At 31.4% G+C, this 22,555-nt stretch overlaps 1 protein-coding gene across 1 annotated transcript in view; it reads right to left on the reverse strand.

Annotated features, from left to right (window-relative positions):
- The window catches only part of LOC145939729 (uncharacterized), a 471,008-nt gene extending 451,086 nt beyond the window's left edge, over positions 1–19,922 (reverse strand). Inside the window, exons 1-2 of the mRNA XM_083044284.1 lie at positions 19,407–19,922; positions 19,251–19,295 (exon numbers count right to left, since the gene is read on the reverse strand). The gene's annotated coding sequence lies outside the window, so the exon portion shown is untranslated. The remainder of the gene's footprint in view (positions 1–19,250; positions 19,296–19,406) is intronic.
- Between the last annotated feature and the right edge of the window lie 2,633 nt (positions 19,923–22,555).

Raw genomic sequence — 22,555 nt, forward strand, 5'->3', positions numbered from 1 at the left:
CAGTGTATCTACCGAGCAATCACAACGTCTGATTAATGTCTTATATTACTACTGAAAAAAAATTAATTGAAGCTCTACATGACATATATGATTAAAGCGTCAGCTGATTAAAGCGTTAATTTACTAATTAATTTTTAAAATAATGTTATAAAAATTAAAATAATATAATATGTATTAAATAATAGGTTATATATATAATACTTTAAACTCGATTAATATTTTTGACAGTTATCAGCTGATTTCTGTCAAAAAATATTAATCGAGAATAAGATATTACAACATATTATTTACACATATTACTATTTTAATTTTTTAACGTATTATTATTTTAAAATTTAATTAGCATATTAACGCTCTAATCAGCTAATTTCTGTGAAAAAATTAATCGAGTTTAAACAAACTTATATTATTTTTTTTTTTAATATTATTTTTTTTAACATAAAACCGAAGAATGGTGCGCGCGCGTAGCACGCGTTTGTGTTGTTCTAGTACAGTAAATAACTGATAACTGGAGAAATTGACGTACCAATGTAAGCTAATTTTAGTTCCGTATTTGAGATATAACTGCCCATATACCTTACGTAACTAACTACTCCTGTAACTTCATCATTTGCTATCCCTCTCTTTGGATCTCAAACACAGAGACAATAAAATACAGAATGTCTCGTAAAGACCGGATCAACGCTTAAAAGTAGATTCCTGGAATCATTTGGAGACGATTTTTCTTCAGCGAAAAAGTTGTTGAGGTAGGCCTTTTTTGCATGTTCTTAATTTTTACCATCATGTATCTTTGTAACTAAGCCTTAAATAAAAATTCTATTAAAGTAAACTCTACTTGAAATTAATTAAAGAATGTGGTTTTGTTAATATTTTATTTCCACAAGGCTTAGTTTGCGAAAAACCCTTTATTTTCAATCGCTTATAACTCGAAAATTATTGGTGCCTCGACATTTTCGCTAAGAAAAAGTGGTCTCCAAATGATCCTAGGAATCTACCCTTAAGCGCTAATCCGATCTTTACGGGGGGGGATACCCTGTATATATACCTTTCATAATCTCCGAAACGTCATCAAATTCTACACACTAATGTACGGAATTTAACACTCGGCGGCTTAATACCTGATGCTAAATTATCTCCGTCGCGCAAAGAGGAATCAAAAGAAGTAACATAACTAGGGCAACGCGATGCCGTAAAACTGTCGTTACTTCCGTATAAGCCTTCTGGGTGCGGATCGATGAATAGGAATCACCCCCTGAGTTTCCGCGCGCACGTGTTACGAGGACGATAGCGGGCGACACGCGTGCGGAATATGGGGACCCATAAAGCGTGCCTGTACCGGAGTAAGACCTCCGTACGATACGTGCTCCGGCGTGATAAGTGTGTATGTGTGTGGGGGACAAACGGGTATATGATTTACTGAGTGTCATTCCTGGTGAAAAAGGAGCAGTGGCCAAGCGGAGAATGAGAAATGCGCCGTTTTCTCGAAAGACACACGCGTACCTTGAAGAGTAAGTGAAGCCATGTCAAACGCGGTTAGATCGATCGGGTCTCGTGGTCAATCACGATCGAGCAGCGATTTGTTATAATGGAAATTTTGCGTCGCAAGAGGAACGCGAGCCTAATAAATCGTCACTGTGTATCCCATACATTGTTGGGATTTATTAAAGGGTCACATACATTTGTCGCGCGCAAAAAATGGTCTATTTTTCGGGATTTTTTTTCTCAGCAAATAACAAAATCATAACAGAATTCTTTTATTTTATTCGTTACATATTTAAGTGTATTCATATAAAAAATTATTAAGTTTTATAAAAAATTATTATTTTTATGACAAATTTTTGTGTTTGCACCAGTAATGGATCCAGTGTCTGCATGATTTTGCACTGCAAGTTAGTTCGATCTAAAAAATAAAAATATTTTCTTGTAAAGAAACGTTATAGTTACGATCTGTCGGAAGCTATTATTAATTTTCCATCTTATTTTTTTTATAACAAAATAGTAAAAAAAATTTTAAGTCTTGTAACTCTTTCTTACAAGTTACCTAATTTCGTGAATTTTTATAAATTAAAAGAGCCCCCTCGACACAGATCGTAAATAAAACATTTTTTTACAAAAAAATATTTTTATTTTTTACAGTGCAAAATCATGTGAACATTGGAACCATGCACGCAACTTGTCATAAAAATTATTATTTTTTTATAAAACTTAATAATTTTTTATATACATACACTCAAATATATAACAAAAATTTTTTTAAAAAACCTGCATTGATTACTACAGAAAAAAATTGTCAAAAACAAGCCATTTTTGCGCGCGACAAAGGTATGTAACCACTTGATATATAAATGGCTTTAAAATCGACGCAAACATTTGCGTTTATTTGTTCATTTTTTTAGACCGACGAGTGTGAATTGAACAGATATTTTTTATTTTAACTCAAAATTATATACAAGATTAATGCAACATTACATTTCTATTATTCTGCACGAGAGACGGCTAGAAAAGTCTAATTCTGTCCAGGAATTATACACCAAGTCGTTATAGCAATGCGAGGTGATAAAGAAGCGTGATGGCAATAATAGGTCGAAGGATAAGTAAACAGTTATAGAAAAGCGGATAAAGTAGCTGCTCTATTATTTCTCTTTGAGGCGTAAAGCTGTCCACTTAGAAACAATAAGCAAGAAACCCCGACGAGAATGAAGAAGAGGAAAGGTTCGACTTATAACCAACACAGCGTTGAGAGAATCTTTCGTTTTCCAGTCCGCTTTTTTTGCTTCAGTCGAGCGTCTTCAGTCGTTTCTCCGCGCTTGTTTCGATCCTTCCCGTCGTTTCTTCGTTCCTTCGGTAGCAGCTCGTTAGGTATCACCAGTTGGTTGCTGTTTTCCGGCCATCATCGACGAGGTATTTTTCTCTTCTTCTTTCTTACACCATCTCTCAGAGAAGTCTCTCATACTTTGCCAGAGTATACGAAAGAAATATCGTAAACGAAGTGTCGTAAACGCGCAATCGAAGGGAGCCATCGTAGATATTTTATGTGCCGACTAAATGGCTTTTCCATAACTCATTATTCAATCGAAAAAAGCAAGATTATCCTTTTAACTCCCATTTTTATATTTGAACATTTTTAATGAGAGTATTCCTCTCCTTATACAAAATTGAGCTTGCGTCGTTATTTGTAACTCTCTTCTATAAATGCTTGTTTGAGAAAGTTGTGTTTGCTTCAAATCCGATTCAATTGTATCTGATAAATTCACAACTCTAACTATATCCTTATTCTCTATGTGTTCTCCTTGTTGTTCTTTCGTGAATTGTCATTACGTATCCTTACGCATCTAGCATCCTGATCTAGGACCTTCTAAAATCGATCTTGTTAAATCGATATATTAATTTAGTTTTTGTATACACTATATTTACAATATTTTCTGATAAATTCCTTAAGTTTCACTATTGTTTGGATTTCGTGCTTTATATTTCAATCTTATTTATAAATTCATTCATTACGCAATTGATATATTTACATGTTTTTAGTCTTTACTAAACTTCGGACTTTAGTCTTTACTGAACTTAATTTTACGTAAATTTTAAACAAGCTACCAAAATATAAGTATATCGTAACAATTATAATAATTTCATTGAGAATCTTACTATAATTCATTATGATTGCAAATTACGTCTTATAATTTGCGTTCAATTTCCAATTTGTGTACAATTTTTTTTTAATTTTAACGCTTCGGCTGAAGGATTTATTTACATGTATAAACTTTTGTAAAAAATATAAAAATATAAAAATCTAATTTACATATATATATGTGTGTGTGTGAACATAATATTATAAATATTTTAAAACGCAATGTTAAAATATTTTATATACGTCAATATGCGAAATATTAAATATTGTAAATATTAAATATTAAATATTTAAAAATATTGGAAATATTGAATATTAAATATTTGAAATTTGTTAAACAAAATCGAAAATATTTCATAAACATTATATTATATAATAATGTAAAATAAATCACTATGTTAGTGTATTTTTATACCTGTAAATTGTCTCAACTCGCTGCTACTCTTTTGATCTGAGATACTGACGATCTACGAGCGAAAGTGCGCAATCGCATCGCACAGACACGTGAATCACACATGTGACTGAGCTATGTGCTACCCCATAGTAAATGTCATAGTTGTGCGTAGTAGTTGTGTCCTATTCTACTCCCTGCACCCCTATCTCTCCCTCCCCTTTTCCACATATGCCACGCAAGACCACTCATTCATAAATCGAGCGCAACTCGATAATTTTATATAATATTTACGAACGACAATTAACTTTGCGGAAAATTTACATAATCATGCGTGATAAAGACGAATCTCCAGGGTTTGCGATTGCGCAAATTGTAGATGAGATTATCAGAATTTTTTATTTATCAGAAAAAGGGGAATAATATCATTCAGAGCTGATTTTCGAGTCAACAAAGAATTGACTTCTGATGAGAGAAATATTTCGATCGAAATGTGCGAAGTATTTTATATTGCAACTTATATAATGTTTTAAAATTAAAATTAAACAGTTTTTTCGTTGAATCGTCTTGAATCGTTTTAAATCATCTTTTGCAACAAAATTTGTTACGATAAAAATGCGGCTTATTTTATTCGTATTCGAAAATGCACTTTTGTGAGATCAATTCGCGAGAAATATGAATAGATATCGTGTTTTGCGCGAGTAGGCAAATTTAGCGTCGTAACTAAAGCTTTGAGAAACAAGCGCGTCAAAAAACTGGGTTAGAAGTTAAGGTTCCGTCTGAGCGGATTAAAAGTAATAGTTCCTTCTGAACGGAATCTTTCTTCTCACTTCGGAATTGCAAAGTTCGCCTGCATAGCTTTCTCCTTTTGTCTTTGTCGAGAGAGTTGGAAAAACATTTAAACATTGATTATAACTTTAAAACGCGCAAACAGTCACGATTCGTACGACTATCATCGTTTTTACGCGATGAAAATAATAATTATTAAGTTATTTAACTTTTTTCTTTCTACTATTTCTCTACTACTTTCTATTATTTTTTGCAATTGTCAACCGTTTTCGAAAAAAAATCATAATATATGCGGTTGCTCCAAAATTCTCCGTGAATACGTAAACTAAAGATAATCTCTAACAGCAATAACAAATATACAGGATAATTCTAAATAAAATGCGAAAAATTTTAAGAGATAATTTTTTATCAAAAATTAAGGGGGATCTTTCATATTAACATACATATACTCCTATATCCCTCTCTAAAGAATTACACTCTTCCAAAGAAGGTAAAAATTATTTTTATTTTTTTCTCAAATTTTGTTTTGTTCTATTTTTCCCAACATTTACTATAATTTTATTTTGCTTACTTTTTTATTCTAAAATTCAATTTCTCATAATTCGAAACCTATGTATATGCCATTTAACATGGTGTTATGCATCATAATGTATTTTTTCTTGCAAACTTGATTTAAAAAAAAATGAAAGAAATAAAAAAGTTTCTAAAGAAATCAAGCTTTCTAATGCATATTTTAGATGATCATATTCCGACCCGTTAAAATGTTCCAATAAAAAATTGAATAAGGGTTGCTAAATTCATCCCTATATAATGATACGGGAGGATTGAAAAAAATATTAATAAATATCCTTTTTACTAGCAGAAAATGTCCACCAAATTTCATTCTTTTTAACTTGATTAAAATTTGAGAAAATAAATAAAAATCTAATTTTCACCTCCTCTTTGAACGAGTGCAACTCCTTGAAATTTGTTGCACTTATTTAGAATCACCTTGTATATAAACTGAATGTTCAAATCATCAGCGGTAATATTTGCCTGATATTTGTTCGACATACAGTCGAGAGAGAGAGAGAGAGAGGATTAATGCAATTGGTGGCAATTGTGGAATCATTGTATAACAAACGCGGCCTTTGACATGAGAATGATTCAAACTTCATTGGTCACGCCGGAAATGATGGCGCGGATGAATTTGAGAGAAAATGGTAAACCACGTAACTATGCGCCGCGAAGCTGTGACGAATTGCTATTTCAATACCGGCTCGATTACTCTTCTGAATCGAGCCCGAGAGCTCGGTGGAATTCGATTCTTCGACGCGGTGGTGGTGTACGGTGCACCGCGACGCTGGCTGCTGTGTATCGCCCGTAACATTATTGGGTATGCGGCCGTGGTCGTATGTCTTTTTGCGGCGTACCTCCGTGCGCTCCGACAATAAAAAGCAACCGGAAGACGTGGATGGAGTGCAGAAACGACGAACGACAATGCATCCCCGGCGAAGGCGGCGGCCGGCGCGGCGCTTCCTTCCTCCTCCTACACCCGACACACCCGGGCAAAGTCATAGAAACTTTTTTCCCGCCACGAGCAACACGGAGGTGATCGAGGCAGCGGTCGAAACTTACTTATTTCCTGCAGACTACAAGAGCTCCGTAAATAGTTCGTTCTGGCGCCGAGGGAGCAGAGTTCTTTTCCTTCGTGAGCGATAAATAAAGTGTCGGGTACGGGGGGGTATGTAAGTATATTGTATATATATAAATATATATTAGGCTTACGAATAAATAAGTAAAACAATAGGTATCGTAAGAGATGGAGTTAGATCGAACGGATAATTCTGCGCGTCATAACGAAGATTGTAATACTATCTATTATCTAAGAAGGAGAGTAGTTTTTTACCTCTAAGAGAGTTTAATGCTGTTATTAATTTTTCCGATATATATAACGGTATAATTCCTACATTATTCTTTCTTGTAAAATTATTTTTACGCTCCGTTAACTCTATTTTACGGTGATACAAATAACCGAATTAGACAGTAATCCTCCCCGTTATATATATCTTGCAATTTTTCTAACGTAATGGCGAAAGAAAATCCGTACGATCGTAAATAATTCATAAAAACAGCGCTACAAACACGGTCTAATTTTCAATGCGATATTTATTACGTCATTTATTATTACGTCTTGGTCTCCTGTATTCTTGCGTTTCAATATTTATAAAAGATAATGCGTAAAAAATTGACACCAAATTAAAATACACTACTCAAAAAAAAAAAATAGACACCACTTTTCCTAGCCTGAAAATTATACTATTTTCAAATCGCTGAAATTCGGTGAAAAATCATCCTGAACTAAAAATTATAAAAACGCATTTTGAAACTTGAAGTTTCAACTTTAACACGGAATCGGTTGTTATTAAAACTTTTTTTATTTTTCCGTCCTATGCTATAAAAAAGGACATATTGTTTTGTTTCTTAAAATTACGTATTTTTGACACTCTGCACCTCGATAAAAAAATTTGTTTCGAAAAATTCTACTCAAAAGTTTCTAAATATATACAACACAACATTTTGCTTACAAAACGTTTTTTTTACGATTTTTTTTTATCAAGTTATTGATTTTTAAACTAAACCTATATTTTTTAGAAATGATGTCAATACTTCATACTACAAAAAATCATCGTAGACAAAAAATTAAAAAAGCAATTTGAAGCTAGAAGTGTCAACTTTAACGCGTTGTCGATGATTTTAAAAAATATTTTTTATTTTCCTTGTTCTGAAAAATACAGATTTAGTTACAAAATCATGTAACTCGGTCAAAAAAAATCGTAGGAAAATTTTTAAAACAGCGTTTTGTAGGCAAATTGTTGTAGTTTATGAAACTTGAATATAATTTTTCGAGCAAAATTTTTTTATTAGGGTACAAAGTGTCAAAAATATGTAATTTTAGGGAACAAAATAATGTGTCCTTATTTAAAGCATAGAACGAAAAGATAAAACATTTTTTTAAAACCATCGTTAAAGTTGAAACTTTCAAACTTCAAAATGCTTTTTTAATTTTTAGTCTACGATGATTTTTCGCCGAGTTTCAGTGGTTTGAAAATAGCATAACTTATAGAATAAGAAAAGTGTTCTCTTTTTTTTTTAGTAATGCATTTATCCTAATTTACTAACGTACTTGTCACCAAAATAAATCATGCAAAAAAGAATATTTTCCCAGTAATAATACTCATTCATGATCGATTCGATTAGCCTTTACAGCTGTTATCGGGCGATGAAGTGCCGCGCGGTTTCCGGCGAAAAGGGATGACCTTATCGCGATATCTTAAGTGGATAGACCAGAGATTTTGTCGACGCGCGAACGCCGGAAGTTACGTATACGATATCGGGCGGAACCGCCGTGCCCATTCAACTCGCTGTGTCGCCGTGTCTGGGGGTTTTATCTTGCGAGCAGGGGGGGGCCGTTATGGACGCGTCGGCGATAAATATCCATCCGATATAATGGATGGTATATGTATTCGGTCGCGCAGCGCAACGACAGAACAAATCCTATTCATTTCGCGCGCTCTTCCGCCGGCGAAACATACGTAACATCGATTGCAAATCAGATATCGGAGCGAAATTGATATTAGCGATAAATTTATACTCTTTATGACGATGCACCGATGTCATCTGCACACACATACACATATGTATGCAATATTTAACTAAAGTATACAATCGGAGTATAATAATAACAATTTCAATATCATTAATGTGTTTGTATATTAAGTAATATTAATTATTATTATATTTATCATTTGCTTCTATATTTAATAAATTGGTGTTTGTCGGAAATATCGAATTAAAGGGGATACATATTTTTATCAAGAGCAAAAATGACCTGTTTTCGGGAATTTTTTTCTCGGTAAATAACATAACAATCAATGCTGGTTTTTTTTAAATTTCATTTGTTACATATATTTGAGTGTATGTATATAAAAAATTATCAAGTTTTATAAAAATGTATAATTTTTTATGACAAGTTGCGTGCACCAGTAAAAATTCCAGTAGCTGTATGATTTTGCACTATACGTTAGTTCGATCTGAAAAAATATATTTTCTTATTATAATTACGATCTATCGGAGGGATTTTTTAATTAATAAAAATTCATGAAATTAGATAACTCTCGAAAGAAACAGTTACAAGTTTACTTCAAAATTGTTTCTACTTTTTTGTTATAAAAAAGAAACAAGATGGAAAATCAAAAAAAGCCCCCGATAGATCATAGTATAACATTTCTTTACAAGAAAATATTTTTATCTTTCAGATCGAATCAACTTACAGTGCAAAATCATGCAGATACTGGAACCATCACTGGTGCGCACGCAACTTGTCATAAAAGTTATAATTTTTTATAAAACTTAATAATTGTTTATATGCATACACTCAAATATGTAGCAAATAAAATAAAAAGTAACCCTGGTTACTACGTTATTGAGAAAAAATTCCCAAAAATAGACCATTTTTTGCGCGCGACAAAGATATATATCCCTTTAACGAATACTGAATTGATTGAAGCACATTATTTCTGAACGTAAGAACTGTCATTAAATGGCATCTCAACAATTTACAAGTCTGTTCATTTTACAAGTATATATACACTCTATTATCGTGACCGCAAAAACGTCTTCCTTTAATAATGTCCTGGTAGCAAATGCGCTGGCGACTTGAATCATCCTCGATTCCACCGTACGTAGCCCAACCCCTCGACAAAGTCCTCGCGAAATCGCGCAATAAGTGATCCCCTGATCCAACTGTCGCGCATCAGACCCATAACTCTTCCCACACGATTTGGCCGGTTTCCATCTGCGGAAACACCGCCGTGGAATAGAACGTAACATAGTCCGGAGAATTGCAAGCATCAGAGAGGACGATGTAACGGGGGATAGGCATTGCGCAGAGGGCACGATAATGTTGTGACTAGACGGCTTATGATCCCTCTCTTCATCCCCTCCTTAGAAGGTTATACGTGATGCAACAGTCAGCCTTGCGCTATAAATAGCATCATATCCACGATACGATCTCCTCGATCGGCCATTTAAAGCTGAATCAAAGTCTATTATGGATGTTATCGGTGATTTAATTATGCCGGATACATCATTGATATTCAGACGTTAATCGGATTTAGTCGATTGTCTGGTTATTATGAGCAGACAAATCAATTCGCAATGGCAATCAAATTTAGACACTGAAGCTTCTATTTTAGCGCAATTGGATAAATATCGAATAAAATAATCTTCATATATCACAGTCATTCATTTCTCTTATCGGTTCTCCATATGGTCTGACTCTATTCTTGCAAGTCGCTTTATAGCACTCCATATTCGACGACCTCGTTACACAGCGGTTTCAAGCGTAAGTGCGAACGATGAAACCATAAGTCACCGGGGAGGTGATAGGGTGAGAATTATGGAACTCCCTCGCAAAAGGGGTGTATGATGCAAGCCTGGTAACACCTAGCCGTGTTATATCTCGACTAGACATGGTGGCTTATGATTTTGACCAGCAGCGTCGTGTGTCATGCGAAAACCACCCCTCGTGCTGCTATAGATTACATCATGTGCCTGTGTGTGCGAGACCGCGATATTTCCATTCATCTGATTACATGACGTCGGTGGAAAATATCGCAAACTAATATAACGCTATGTACGATCGGCATATATGTGCATATATTTGCTTTGAAATATGTCGCGCTGTAATAAATACATTCGCAATCTATGAACAAACATGTGCGCTTTACACTGTGTAAGATAAATACTTAATGTAAATGACGGAATTACAACGCTCGCCGGCGATAATTACATCGATAAAACGTATTCCGCGGATCATGAGCGTGTTTGATGACATTCGCGTTTGCAACTGTGTCAATATCAGAGAGAGAAACATTTATAGTCAATCTCTCTATATTATTGATACTTTATTTTAATATTTTTTCTAAATTTATTCAGTAATCTTTCAAATTTATTCGATTAATTACACTAGTTTATAGCCAAAAATTATTTTAAACCAGACAAAGTGTTTCTTATAGATTTTTGGAAAACGATGCCGCAAACCAAATTTCACTAGCGCGTCAGATTTCCAAAATAATGGAGGTGTAAAAAATGGCTTTTTTGCGATATTTGAGATTTTTTTGTAAAAAAGATTAACGTTATCGGTGTGAAAGTCTGATCAAATATCATGAATGTATTGTTTATCCCCTACAAAATACATTTTTTTAAATTTCATTATCTTACTTTTTAACCATGTTATAAAAGATTAAAGCGAGGAACGACTCATATGGAGATGCTCCTAAAGAAAAAAGATTTTTTTGATAAAAGAAAAGACAGAATATTTGCTATCTCAGCAAAACTTTGTATTTAAACCCTTCCTAATATGACTAAAAAGTAAGATATCAAAATTAAAAAAATGCATTTTATAGATGAACAATACATTCATGACATCTGATCAGAATGTTCAGATAACGTTAACCTTTTTCACAAAAAAATCTCAAATATCGCAAAAAAAGCCATTTTTTGCATATTAAACTCAATTATTTCGGAAACCTGACGTACTGATGAAAATTGGCTTGCGGCATCGTTTTCAGCGTTCAAAAATCTATAAGAACACTTTGTCTGGTTTAAAATAATGAAAAAAATTATATTTTTTATAAACTAGTGTTATATTTACAAAGATGCGATAATAAAAATTTAGCTTTTGTTTAACTTTCGTGACTTATGATTTTTACTCTGACTTTTAATTCTTACCCTTTTGATTTCTTTCCCTTATTTGTTTCATTTCTTTTAGTTATACCTTTTAGTTATACCACGAAGGAAATGGATAATTGTAGAAATAACCAAGTTATAGAGTTTCCATTACGGAGCGCTTATATAAACAAGTACACGATCGTTCGAAAGAGGATGTCGAGCGTCACGCGTCACGTAATTCTGTTTATAGTGATTTGAACGCCTGTATATATATATATGTATATCGAAGAGAGATAAGTATCGTGTAACAATTATTGTGTGCATTGTCGACAACATGGATGCGAATTGTTACTTCTGGATTAAACGAATATAGCTTATGATTCCAACTATAGTCATCTCCTGCGAGATATAACAGTCCTATATCCTATCCGTCTGACGTGCCATATTAAATCCATCGTTGCATCACACAGATTGTGAATTACGATATCATGACTTTTCGCGCGTTATTATCCAACGTATACGATTACCCAAATAATTCGTGGCGTTAATTGATACCAAAATGAAATTAATTGTAATCATCTGAAGGTACGCGTTTATTTAATCTCGTTATTCTCATTATTAAACAAAACCAACGAGATTTATTTATTGTTGAATGCAAAAATAATTCTTGCATAAAAATTTAATGAATACGTACATTGAAAAACTTTACTCAAAAATTGCCGATCTTTAAAATAATTAATTTATAAAAAATAATTATAAAAAAGTAAAATAATTTATTAAATTATTAAAAATATATATTAATATATTAATTTATTCAGTCTTCTTAAATTAAATATGCATTAAGAAAGCAATTAATAAAGCACGGCATTACTTGGCGAATTTATTGATTCTGATTTTAATTGTATATGTACCTATTTACTGTTAGAAACAAGGCATCAACAAATTAATTAAACTTCAGCTTAGCGATCTACGTTTCATTTGTACATAATGCTAGATGAATTGTGTCGTGTACTAATATCGTAGAATCAATATTCCTGCAGCGTATCACATTAATTCTGTTTGTTTACCGATGTTTCTAATCATACATAGTCTTCAAAGATTTAATATGAATATCTGATGTGCTTTCCATAATGCCGATATTATGAAATTCGATGCAGATGGTGCTGTCCCTATTGCAAAGTTTGATGCAATATATTTCAGACAGATTTCTGCCATATGTCCCTGCTGTTTCGCTGTAGAAATAAGGAACGCGATTTATTACAAAAGGTAATGTAAAAAAGAGCTTAAATCTCGCTTGCATCCAATTTCGACGATAGCAATAATAAATATTTCATTCCCGTTAAGATCTTATTTCTGTACAGGATATTGATTTCGTTGGTATTTTTCTTTCCGATTTACTTTAAGTTCAGATCGTAAAATATTACGTTTTAATTTGTGAAAGTAAACTTCATGAAAATTGTGGATTATAGAAAATTATAGAAAGTTTAATTCAAACCAACGCGATAGAAATTTAATATCAAAAATAATTAAATAATCTAATATCTAATTATTCACATGCATTTGTAACGCTTAATCATTTCACTATTTTTTAATTCTTCAATTTGATATGACTCAAAATAATTGTAGACAAGTTGCAACAATGCATACAAAAAGATTCATTTATTCGAAATTGCAAGAGTAATTTAAGAGCCTAATGAATCCACCGTGAAATTGTAATTTTCTCTCTCTCTCTCTCTCGACAAATGATGTAAAATTACACAAATTCATCAAAATAACAATTTCTCCTAAAATATTCAGAGTCCATAAGAATTGTCGTTTGCGCGATGAAATTTATTTTAATTAATTTTCGTCGCGTTTAATTTCTATCGAATATACGTATATCAAATGTATAATAATGTATTCGTCGCGCAGAAAGATATATATCCAGAAAACCGGTCAGCCCCATCGGAGAATTCCCGGCGATACGTTATTAATAATAATTCCCTCCCGATATACTATATAGACCGCGAATTCCAGACGGGTAGCGGCGGCCCTCGGAATGACGACGATCGAGCCACATTACAATTTGCACTTTGACGCTATCACCGGGGGAGAGAGAGCGGAGAGGAGAGATCCGGAAAGCACGTCGGGCGAAATTTTCGGAGGTGATGAGTGCGCGACGCGACGCGCGAATAATATGCGCGTCATCATGCGTGTCATGATCGAGCGAGATCGGCGTGTCGCGCTTTGATGATGCAAAATCGATACCGCGGACATCATTATCGAGGCTTAACGACGCCGGGCGCCGCGCCACGCAGATCAGTTTTGCCGGCGTCCGCGTCGTCGGCCAATTAACGTAACGACGGCGCGACGATTAATGCTCGCCATGCACGCTCTTGTGCGTGTATATGTATACATATGTATATATGTATATATATAGGGTGATTCTAAATAAGTGCGAAAAATTGTAGTGATTCTTTGGGGGAATTTTTTATATAAACATATACTTCTATATCCCTCCCTGAGAAATTACACTCCTCCAAAGGGGGAGGTAATAATTAGGTTTTTATTTTTTTTCCTCAAATTTTGGACGAGTTAAAATAATAAATTTAGCGGATATTTTCTACTAATAAAAAGGATGTATATTAATATTTTTTCAATCCTTCTATATTGTTATATGGAGATGAAACTAGGAACCTCTAATCAATTTTTTATTAGAACTTTTTAACGGATCGGAATGTGGTCATCTAAAAATATGCGTTGAAAAGCTTGATTCCTTTAGAAACTTTTTCATTTCTTTTATTTTTTTCGTAAAATCAATAGTTTGCAAGAAAAAAATTAAAATACATTATCATGCACAGCACTGTGCTAAATGGCAAAGGTTTCAAATTACGAGAAGTTAAATTGTAAAATAAAAAAAAACAAGCAAAACAAAATTATAATAAATGCTGGAAGAAATGGAAGAAAAACAAAATTTGAGAAAAAAATTAAAATCCAAGTTTTACCTTCCTCTTTGAAAGAGTGTAATTCCTCAGAGAGATATATAAGAGTATATATTTATATAAAAGATATACAGGATGTAACTGAAAAAACGTATATGGATCACACCATCAAATTCTCTGACCAATTTGGAAACAATTTTTCCTCAGTGAAAATGTCGAGGCACCAATAATTTTCGAGTTATAAGCTATTAAAAATAAAGAGATCTTTTTGCAAATTAAGCCTTGTAGAAATAAAATATTAATAAAACCATATTTTTCAATTAATTTCAGGTAGAGTTTGCTTTAATAGAATTTTAATTTAAGACTTATAAAAACGATGGCAAAAATTGAAAACATGCAAAAAATAATGACTCCTTTTGAATTTTAAAATAAATAAAAAACAAGCAAAACAAAATTATAGTAAATGTTGGTAAAAAATGGAACAAAATTGAAGAAAAAAAAATAACCGAATTTTCACCTCCATCTTTGAAAGAGTGTAATTCCTCAGGGAAGGATATAGGAGTATGTGAAAGATCTGCCTTAATTTTCGACAAAGAATTATTTTCTAAAATCTTTTGCACTTATTTAGAATCACCCTGTATATATACGTATATATGTATTCGCCCGCCTATTCGCTTCGAATCTGTTATTTCGATCGACACCGTTGAAACAGTGATACGGATTTTATGATGGTCCTCGGTTCGTCCTGTTGCCGTCTTGCCGTTTGCTCGTCCCACCCGTTACATTTTATGACTATCGTCTTTATGAGTCCGCCACCTGGATCACCGCGATATTTCGCCGAATATTAAATCAATGTCTCATATATGGAAGATTCTTTCGAGACGACAATCAAGGGCTATCGCGAATATTTCTTTTCAAGTAGCTTCGTACGATAGACTAGATAAATTAAATTTGATAAAGATCAATGTGTTTCGTGATTATATTTTCCATCCATAATTTTTATTGCATCATTAATAAGCATAATTATTTAGCACAATACAGAAAATATAAGTACAGAAAATATAACGTAATGTTGTGTCTACTCGAGTGTCGATCGATCTTGTGTCTGACCAAAAAAGACTTTTACTACTGAATAATTTCTGGACGCTAATTTTATTGTTTGCATAATTTCATGTAAACATTACGGAAAGTACTTAGTATTATTTAAGGATTTTTTGGTATATTTGCACAACAAAACACAACTCCTTTGTTTGGTAGAAAACTCACTTTCGCTCATCAAAAAATTACTCTTACTCCTTATTTTCAAGCTATTGAAAAATCTCGGTACCTTAAATAGGAAATAACCGTGAGATTCAATAGATCGGTCAATTAATGTATATATAACGTTTGCAGCAAATAATGCTTTGTTCTAATACGGTTGGCCACAATATTGTAAACACAGGATATACGAGGACACAGTCGTAAATATAATAATGCCCTGGGAGCGCGCGAGTGATAATTTGGAATTATTTAATTACCTTCGGCGAGAACACAAAGGATCGTTTGTCTCTAGTATTACGTTGCCGAGAAATTTTGCGATTAATCCACCAGTTGGGAATTATTGATCATCCTGCCACGGTAATTATCGGCGTTCTGCACTCGACGTGTCAAAGGGTTAATCACGGTTCATATACGGCGAGACGGTAAAGCCGCGATATGAAATTTTGTGCTGTTTATAGCCGATTCGCAGAATCCCACAATTGATTTATATATATCGATAAATGAATCAGGTATATATAGAAACTTCCACACGCCGCGCGACTATAGTATTCCCCATCGAATTTAACAAAGTAGATGATCGGTCGTATATAATCCAGCTTTGCTGGCATTATTCAGAACTCTACAGTAAAGTTATTTAATATCAAATCCTGAATCATTCATAACCCATTACATGTTATTAATATCATAATTTCTTGATAATATCATAATTTCTCCACTCTGACGTTAGGGAAGATATACATATTGAACGAGGATTTATTTACCACATATTTTTTCAATCTATTTTATTTGTTTTATATACATATATACTAGAACAACACATACGCGCGCCATTACTCTATTTAATATAAAAAAGAATGATATTTTTATATAAAGTTTGTTTAAACTTAATTAATATTTTTTGACAGAAATTAACTGATTAATTTGCTAATTAACGTTCTGTCAAAAAATATTAATAAAGCGTAAATTTACTAATTAAATTTTAAAACAATAATAGGTTATAAAATTTATAATAGTAATATGTTGTAAATAATATGTGATAATGTCGTATCTGCGATTAATATTCTTTGACAAAAATCAGCTGATAACTGTCAAAAATATTAATCGAGTTTAAAGAATTATAACATAATATTTAAAACATATTATTATTTTAATTTTTATAACATATTATTATTTTAAAATTTAATTAGCCAATTTTCGCTGTATTAATATTTTTTGACAGAAATCAGCTAAATAAAGAGTTAATTTGCTAATTAAATTTTAAAATAATAATGTTATAAAATGTAAAATAGTAATATGTTATAAATAATATATTCTAATGCCTTATATCTGCGATTAATATTTTTTGACAGAAATCAGCTGATAGCTGTCAAAAATATTAATCGAGTTTAAAGAATTATGACATATTATTTAAAACATTAATTATTTTAATTTTTATAATATATTATTATTTTAGAAATTAATTAGCAAATTAACTCTTTAATCAGCTGATTTCTGTCAAAAAATATTAATCAAGTTTAAACAAACTTTATAAAAAATATCATTCTTTTTTATATTAAATCGAAGAATGGCGCAGCGCACGCTTTTGTTGCTCTAGTTATGTATGTGAAAAAAGAGTAAAATTTCCCACAAAACATCAATGTATACGCTGCTGTAAGTCTACTGCATTATAGTAAATTCCTTCGCTTCTATTTGTTTTCGGAATATATAATTTCAGAATATATAATTTCAGAATATATAATTTCAGAATATATACATATATCAAGAAGAATATCTACAGAAGTTTTGTCACAAAGAGACAAAATGTTTGTGTTTCGTCGTAATAGAGGTATTTCGAGATTGCACATATTGAGCTATTTCTATAGTTGCTTAAATATTGTTTTCTATTCGCATAATTAAAAAAATTAATGCACAAGTATAATGTAATGCGAACTAATTTCATAATGCAAAATAGTTCAGTTTTGTATGCAAGTTAAATTTTCAATTAAAAATATCAAGTTTCAATTTTATTTTTTATTTATCTTATTTCTAAAATGAACTTTTTGTTAACTAACTGCGTGCGATCAAGCTATAACAATTCCATATTGACATAGAAATTGGTCGAACAAACATTATAAATTATAAAACATTCGTAATATAAATTTATCGTAAAAGTATGAATTAAAATAATGTGTGTTCAATAGTTTCAATAGTTTATTGACGAAAAATATTTTTTTTTTCACTACTCCGAGATTTAGCGCAATTATTTTTATAAATTTGATATCATAAAAAAGAGCAACACTCTAGACGATTTAGTAAAACATTTTGCTTATTAATCATAAAAAATTTATATATATATATTCGAGATAAAATCGGTAACAAAATATAAAAAAAGAAAAAATAGCATAAGTGTTATTCAAAACAAAGATGCATACATCATTTTATTGTTGACGATAAAAAGTTAATAACAATATTTCGATTTTATAATCTGTTCAATAAAATTCGGTTTTTGTTAATAATAATAACTTCATCTGCAAATTATATATTAATATATATCTATAATTATAGTTCTTCATTAGAAAAAGAAAACTCTCTCATCTGCGAATGATAGATATATCAAAAAATTACGATCACGGATTTATTTCTTACAAAAATTATCGCAAATGTTGCAAATTATCACAAACTAGAACATTAGACGATTTTGTTTTTTTCGGTAGGTAAAATGTGGGTCTCTCGATAACTAACAATAAGATAAATATTTTCTAGATTGATAATAAATCCTAAAATTATACAAAACTTTATATTTAGTTCAAGCAAACTTTCGATTTCAATAAATTATGTTATAAAAATATCGAAAGAGTTACGCGCATTTTTGAGCGAAAAAAAAATATAAATCAAATTTAATTGTAAAATGTTTCAAATCATTAAAAGAATTTAAAAAACAAATTTATTTTTAATTAATTATTAATTACATAAAAATAACTTTAAGAAACTAATTATTAAATAAAAATATTACTCTCTCTTACATTTGATTGAGGTTTGAAACTTTCTTAGAGAACATTCTTAGAGATTTGATCTTCTAATACATAACTCTTCTACATAACTCTTTTATACAAAACCATTTTGTCTTATTTTTAATTTCTCAGTATAAATTTAAATATAGTATTATGTTTTTGCGAATTTTTCGGGGCCAAACATTTGCGAAATTATTTTGTTTCTAAAGTGAACCATTTCATAATAGCACAATATTTGTATATTTTAATATATAACACAGAAATAATCGCCAGAAAGTTTTAATCGTATTCATGAATATGTAAATGTACATGACCCAAAAAAAACGAAAATATTTAACTTATTTGCTTGTCATATATCATTTTTTTTTTAAGAAAATTATGTATTTCATTGTTTTAATGAAAAAGTTAACATATAATTTCTTAAATCTCTTTTTATATAAAGTTAACATATAATTTCTTAACTCTGTTTTCGGAATTGCACTCTAGTTAATTTCTGATGATTAATCTACATATACAGATATATAAATGTTATATATGTATACATGCAATACACTCACCTATACGATGCGCAGCAACGCAGCTCTAAAGTACAAAGCGTGGATCTATAACATATAAAAAAACACAAATTATATGTAGACAAAATAGTTTTCAATATAATTAATATTTTTAAAAGTCAATAATGCGCAATAAAACTTAAATTATAATCTGCTTACCGCATGGTTACTCCGTCGATGCCCGATGCCTCCCCGGGCCTCCTCCTCCGCTCTTGTTCGTACTTTAGCGTCTTTTTGACACTTACATAACATGCGCTCGCCAAAGTACGATCACGCGCGCGCATTAATCAGCAAAATAAAATAATCGCACGACAATTTGAACGACACTCCCGACGTAAATACGTAAATCCGCGGGACGCGACGCGAGATGTCGCTGTGATGCCAACTGTTAAAATAATGTAGAGATCATAGTCTTTCGCGATTAATTATTTCGTCGAATAAACGATATAAAATATATGTTTAAACAGATCCAGATTAAATAAACGCGGAATTTTATGCTTCGTAATTAATAAATATTGTAATATTGAACTATTAGACGGTTTTAACCTCACCTGTTCATCGCTCACATGCGATACTTATTTGTGCGGAACTGCCGACATTAATCGTACGTAACTTCTTATAGCGCATTCGCGACTTTAATCGTATGCGTATTTTGCGCGAGACACTTATTTACATGCAAAGCATATTTGAAAGAACAGCACGCGATAACTATGATTGTACGAAACTACGATCCGCACGACGCGACGCGCGACGCACGATATTCACGCGGAAAGTCGCAGTGATGCCAACTGTCTAACTAGAAATTATCGATCTTTCGCGATTAATCGATCGTTGAAAAAATCTATTAACTACCTATTTTTAAGAACGTAGCTGAAAAGAGACAAAGATATAGTTTAATCGGTCGATTGAGTTAATCGGAGATGGTGAAACCTTACTCGGCGTGATAAATGCATTGGAAAATATTTTGATCGACCAATCAGAAGAAAGAAATATGTTCCTCTTGCTTCAGAGCGGTTTTTTTTAATCAGGACAAGAGAAAAATGTTTCTGTCCCAATTTAAAAAAAACCGCTCTAAAGCAAAAAGAAAATATTTCTTTATTTAATTTTAATAATAATATATTATTATTTTAAAATTTAATTAATAAATTAACGCATTAATCAGCTGATTTCTGTCAAAAAATATTAATACAGCGTTAATTTGCTCATTAAATTTTAAAATAATAATATATTTTAAAATGTAAAATAGTAATATGTTGTAAATTATATGTTATAATGCCTTATCTGCGATTTATATTTTTTGACAGAAATCAGCTGATAGCTGTCATAAATATTAATCGTATTAATTTAAGGAAGTATAATATATATTATTTAAAACATATTATTATTTTAAATGTTATAACATATATTCTTATTTTAAAAATTAATTAGTAAATTAACGTTTTAATCAACTGATTTCTAACAAAATATTAATCGAGGATAAAAAAGGTATTACAACATATTGCTATTTCAATTTTATAATTTGCTGAATTTTCCCGATAAACATTTAACCTAGTCAAGATTAAGGCCTCTATAAAGTCTAATAGAACATTTTCTGTTCTAGGCATTATAGAAGAGATATTTAAAAGATTTCTTCAAGACCTACAAAATGAGCCAACAGAAAATGTTCTGGGCTTTATAGAGGCCTTAATATTTTCAGGTTTAAACGTTCATTTAAAGATGTCTACAAGCCGAACTTTTAACGATCTTATAAAGATCTCTTCAAAACGAACAAAATGAAACCTCAGAAAATGTTCTACGACTTAAACAGGTCTTAATTTTTTAATTTAAGTTTAAACGTTTTTTTGCGAAAATTAAGGCCTGTGTAAGTCGCAGAACATTTTATTTGGACGTGTTCTTATGGTCTCTTCGAAGCCTTAATTTTATAAATCAAATTTTAAGAGAAAATTCTCTCTCTAAAATATTATTATTTTGTTACTTTGTAACATAACTTCATATTAAAATTTAATTAGCAAATTAACGTTTTAATCAAATTATTTCTATTAAAAATTATAAATCAAGTTTAAACAAACGTTATATAAAAATATCAATCTTTTTTCAATTAAATCGAGGAATAACGCGCGCGCTAGTTACATCAAAAAGTTTGTACGCTGGTATGCTGATGGTACCATCATAATGTGCATATAATGTACTGTTGAAATATAAAAAAGATTAATTTTTGGCTCGTTTTATAATATTGAAAATTAAAATGTTTAAACCGCGGACCACATACGGAGCGGGTTCATTTTACGTATAATGGATCAAAAAGTTTGTACGCTGGTATGCTGATGGTACCATCATAATGTGCATATAATGTACTGTTAAAATATATAAAAGATTAATTTTTGGCTTGTTTTATAATATTGAAAATCAAAATGTTTAAATCGCGGACCCCATACGGCGCGGATTCATTTTAAGTATAATGTATCAAAAAGTTTGTACGCTGGTATGCTGATGGTACCATCATAATGTGCATATAATGTACTGTTGAAATATATACAAGATTAATTTTTGGCTCGTTTTATAATATTGAAAATTAAAATGTTTAAACCACGGACCCCATACGGCGTGGAATTCTTTTACGTATAATGCATCAAAAAGTTTGTACGCTGGTATGCTGATGGTACCATCATAATGTGCATATAATGTACTGTTAAAATATATAAAAGATTAATTTTTGGCTTGTTTTATAATATTGAAAATCAAAATGTTTAAACCGCGGACCCCATACGGCGCGGATTCATTTTACGTATAATGGATCAAAAAGTTTGTACGCTGGTAGGCTGATGGTACCATCATAATGTGCATATAATGTACTATTGAAATATATAAAAGATTAATTTTTGGCTCGTTTTATAATATTGAAAATTAAAATGTTTAAACCGCGGACCCCATACGGCGCGGATACATTTTACGTATAATGGATCAAAAAGTTTGTACGCTGGTATGCTGATGGTACCATCATAATATGCATATAATGTACTGTTAAAATATATAAAAGATTAATTTTTGGCTTGTTTTATAATATTGAAAATCAAAATGTTTAAACCGCGGACCCCATACGGCGCGGATTCATTTTACGTATAATGTATCAAAAAGTTTGTACGCTGGTATACTGATGGTACCATCATAATGTGCATATAATGTACTGTTGAAATATATACAAGATTAATTTTTGGCTCGTTTTATAATATTGAAAATTAAAATGTTTAAACCACGGACCCCATACGGCGTGGAATTCTTTTACGTATAATGCATCAAAAAGTTTGTAC

Source organism: Prenolepis imparis, unplaced genomic scaffold, assembly GCF_030444845.1.
Source record: "Prenolepis imparis isolate NDT839.2.m4 unplaced genomic scaffold, iyPreImpa1.0 SCAF_8, whole genome shotgun sequence".
Lineage (NCBI taxonomy): Eukaryota > Metazoa > Arthropoda > Insecta > Hymenoptera > Formicidae > Prenolepis > Prenolepis imparis.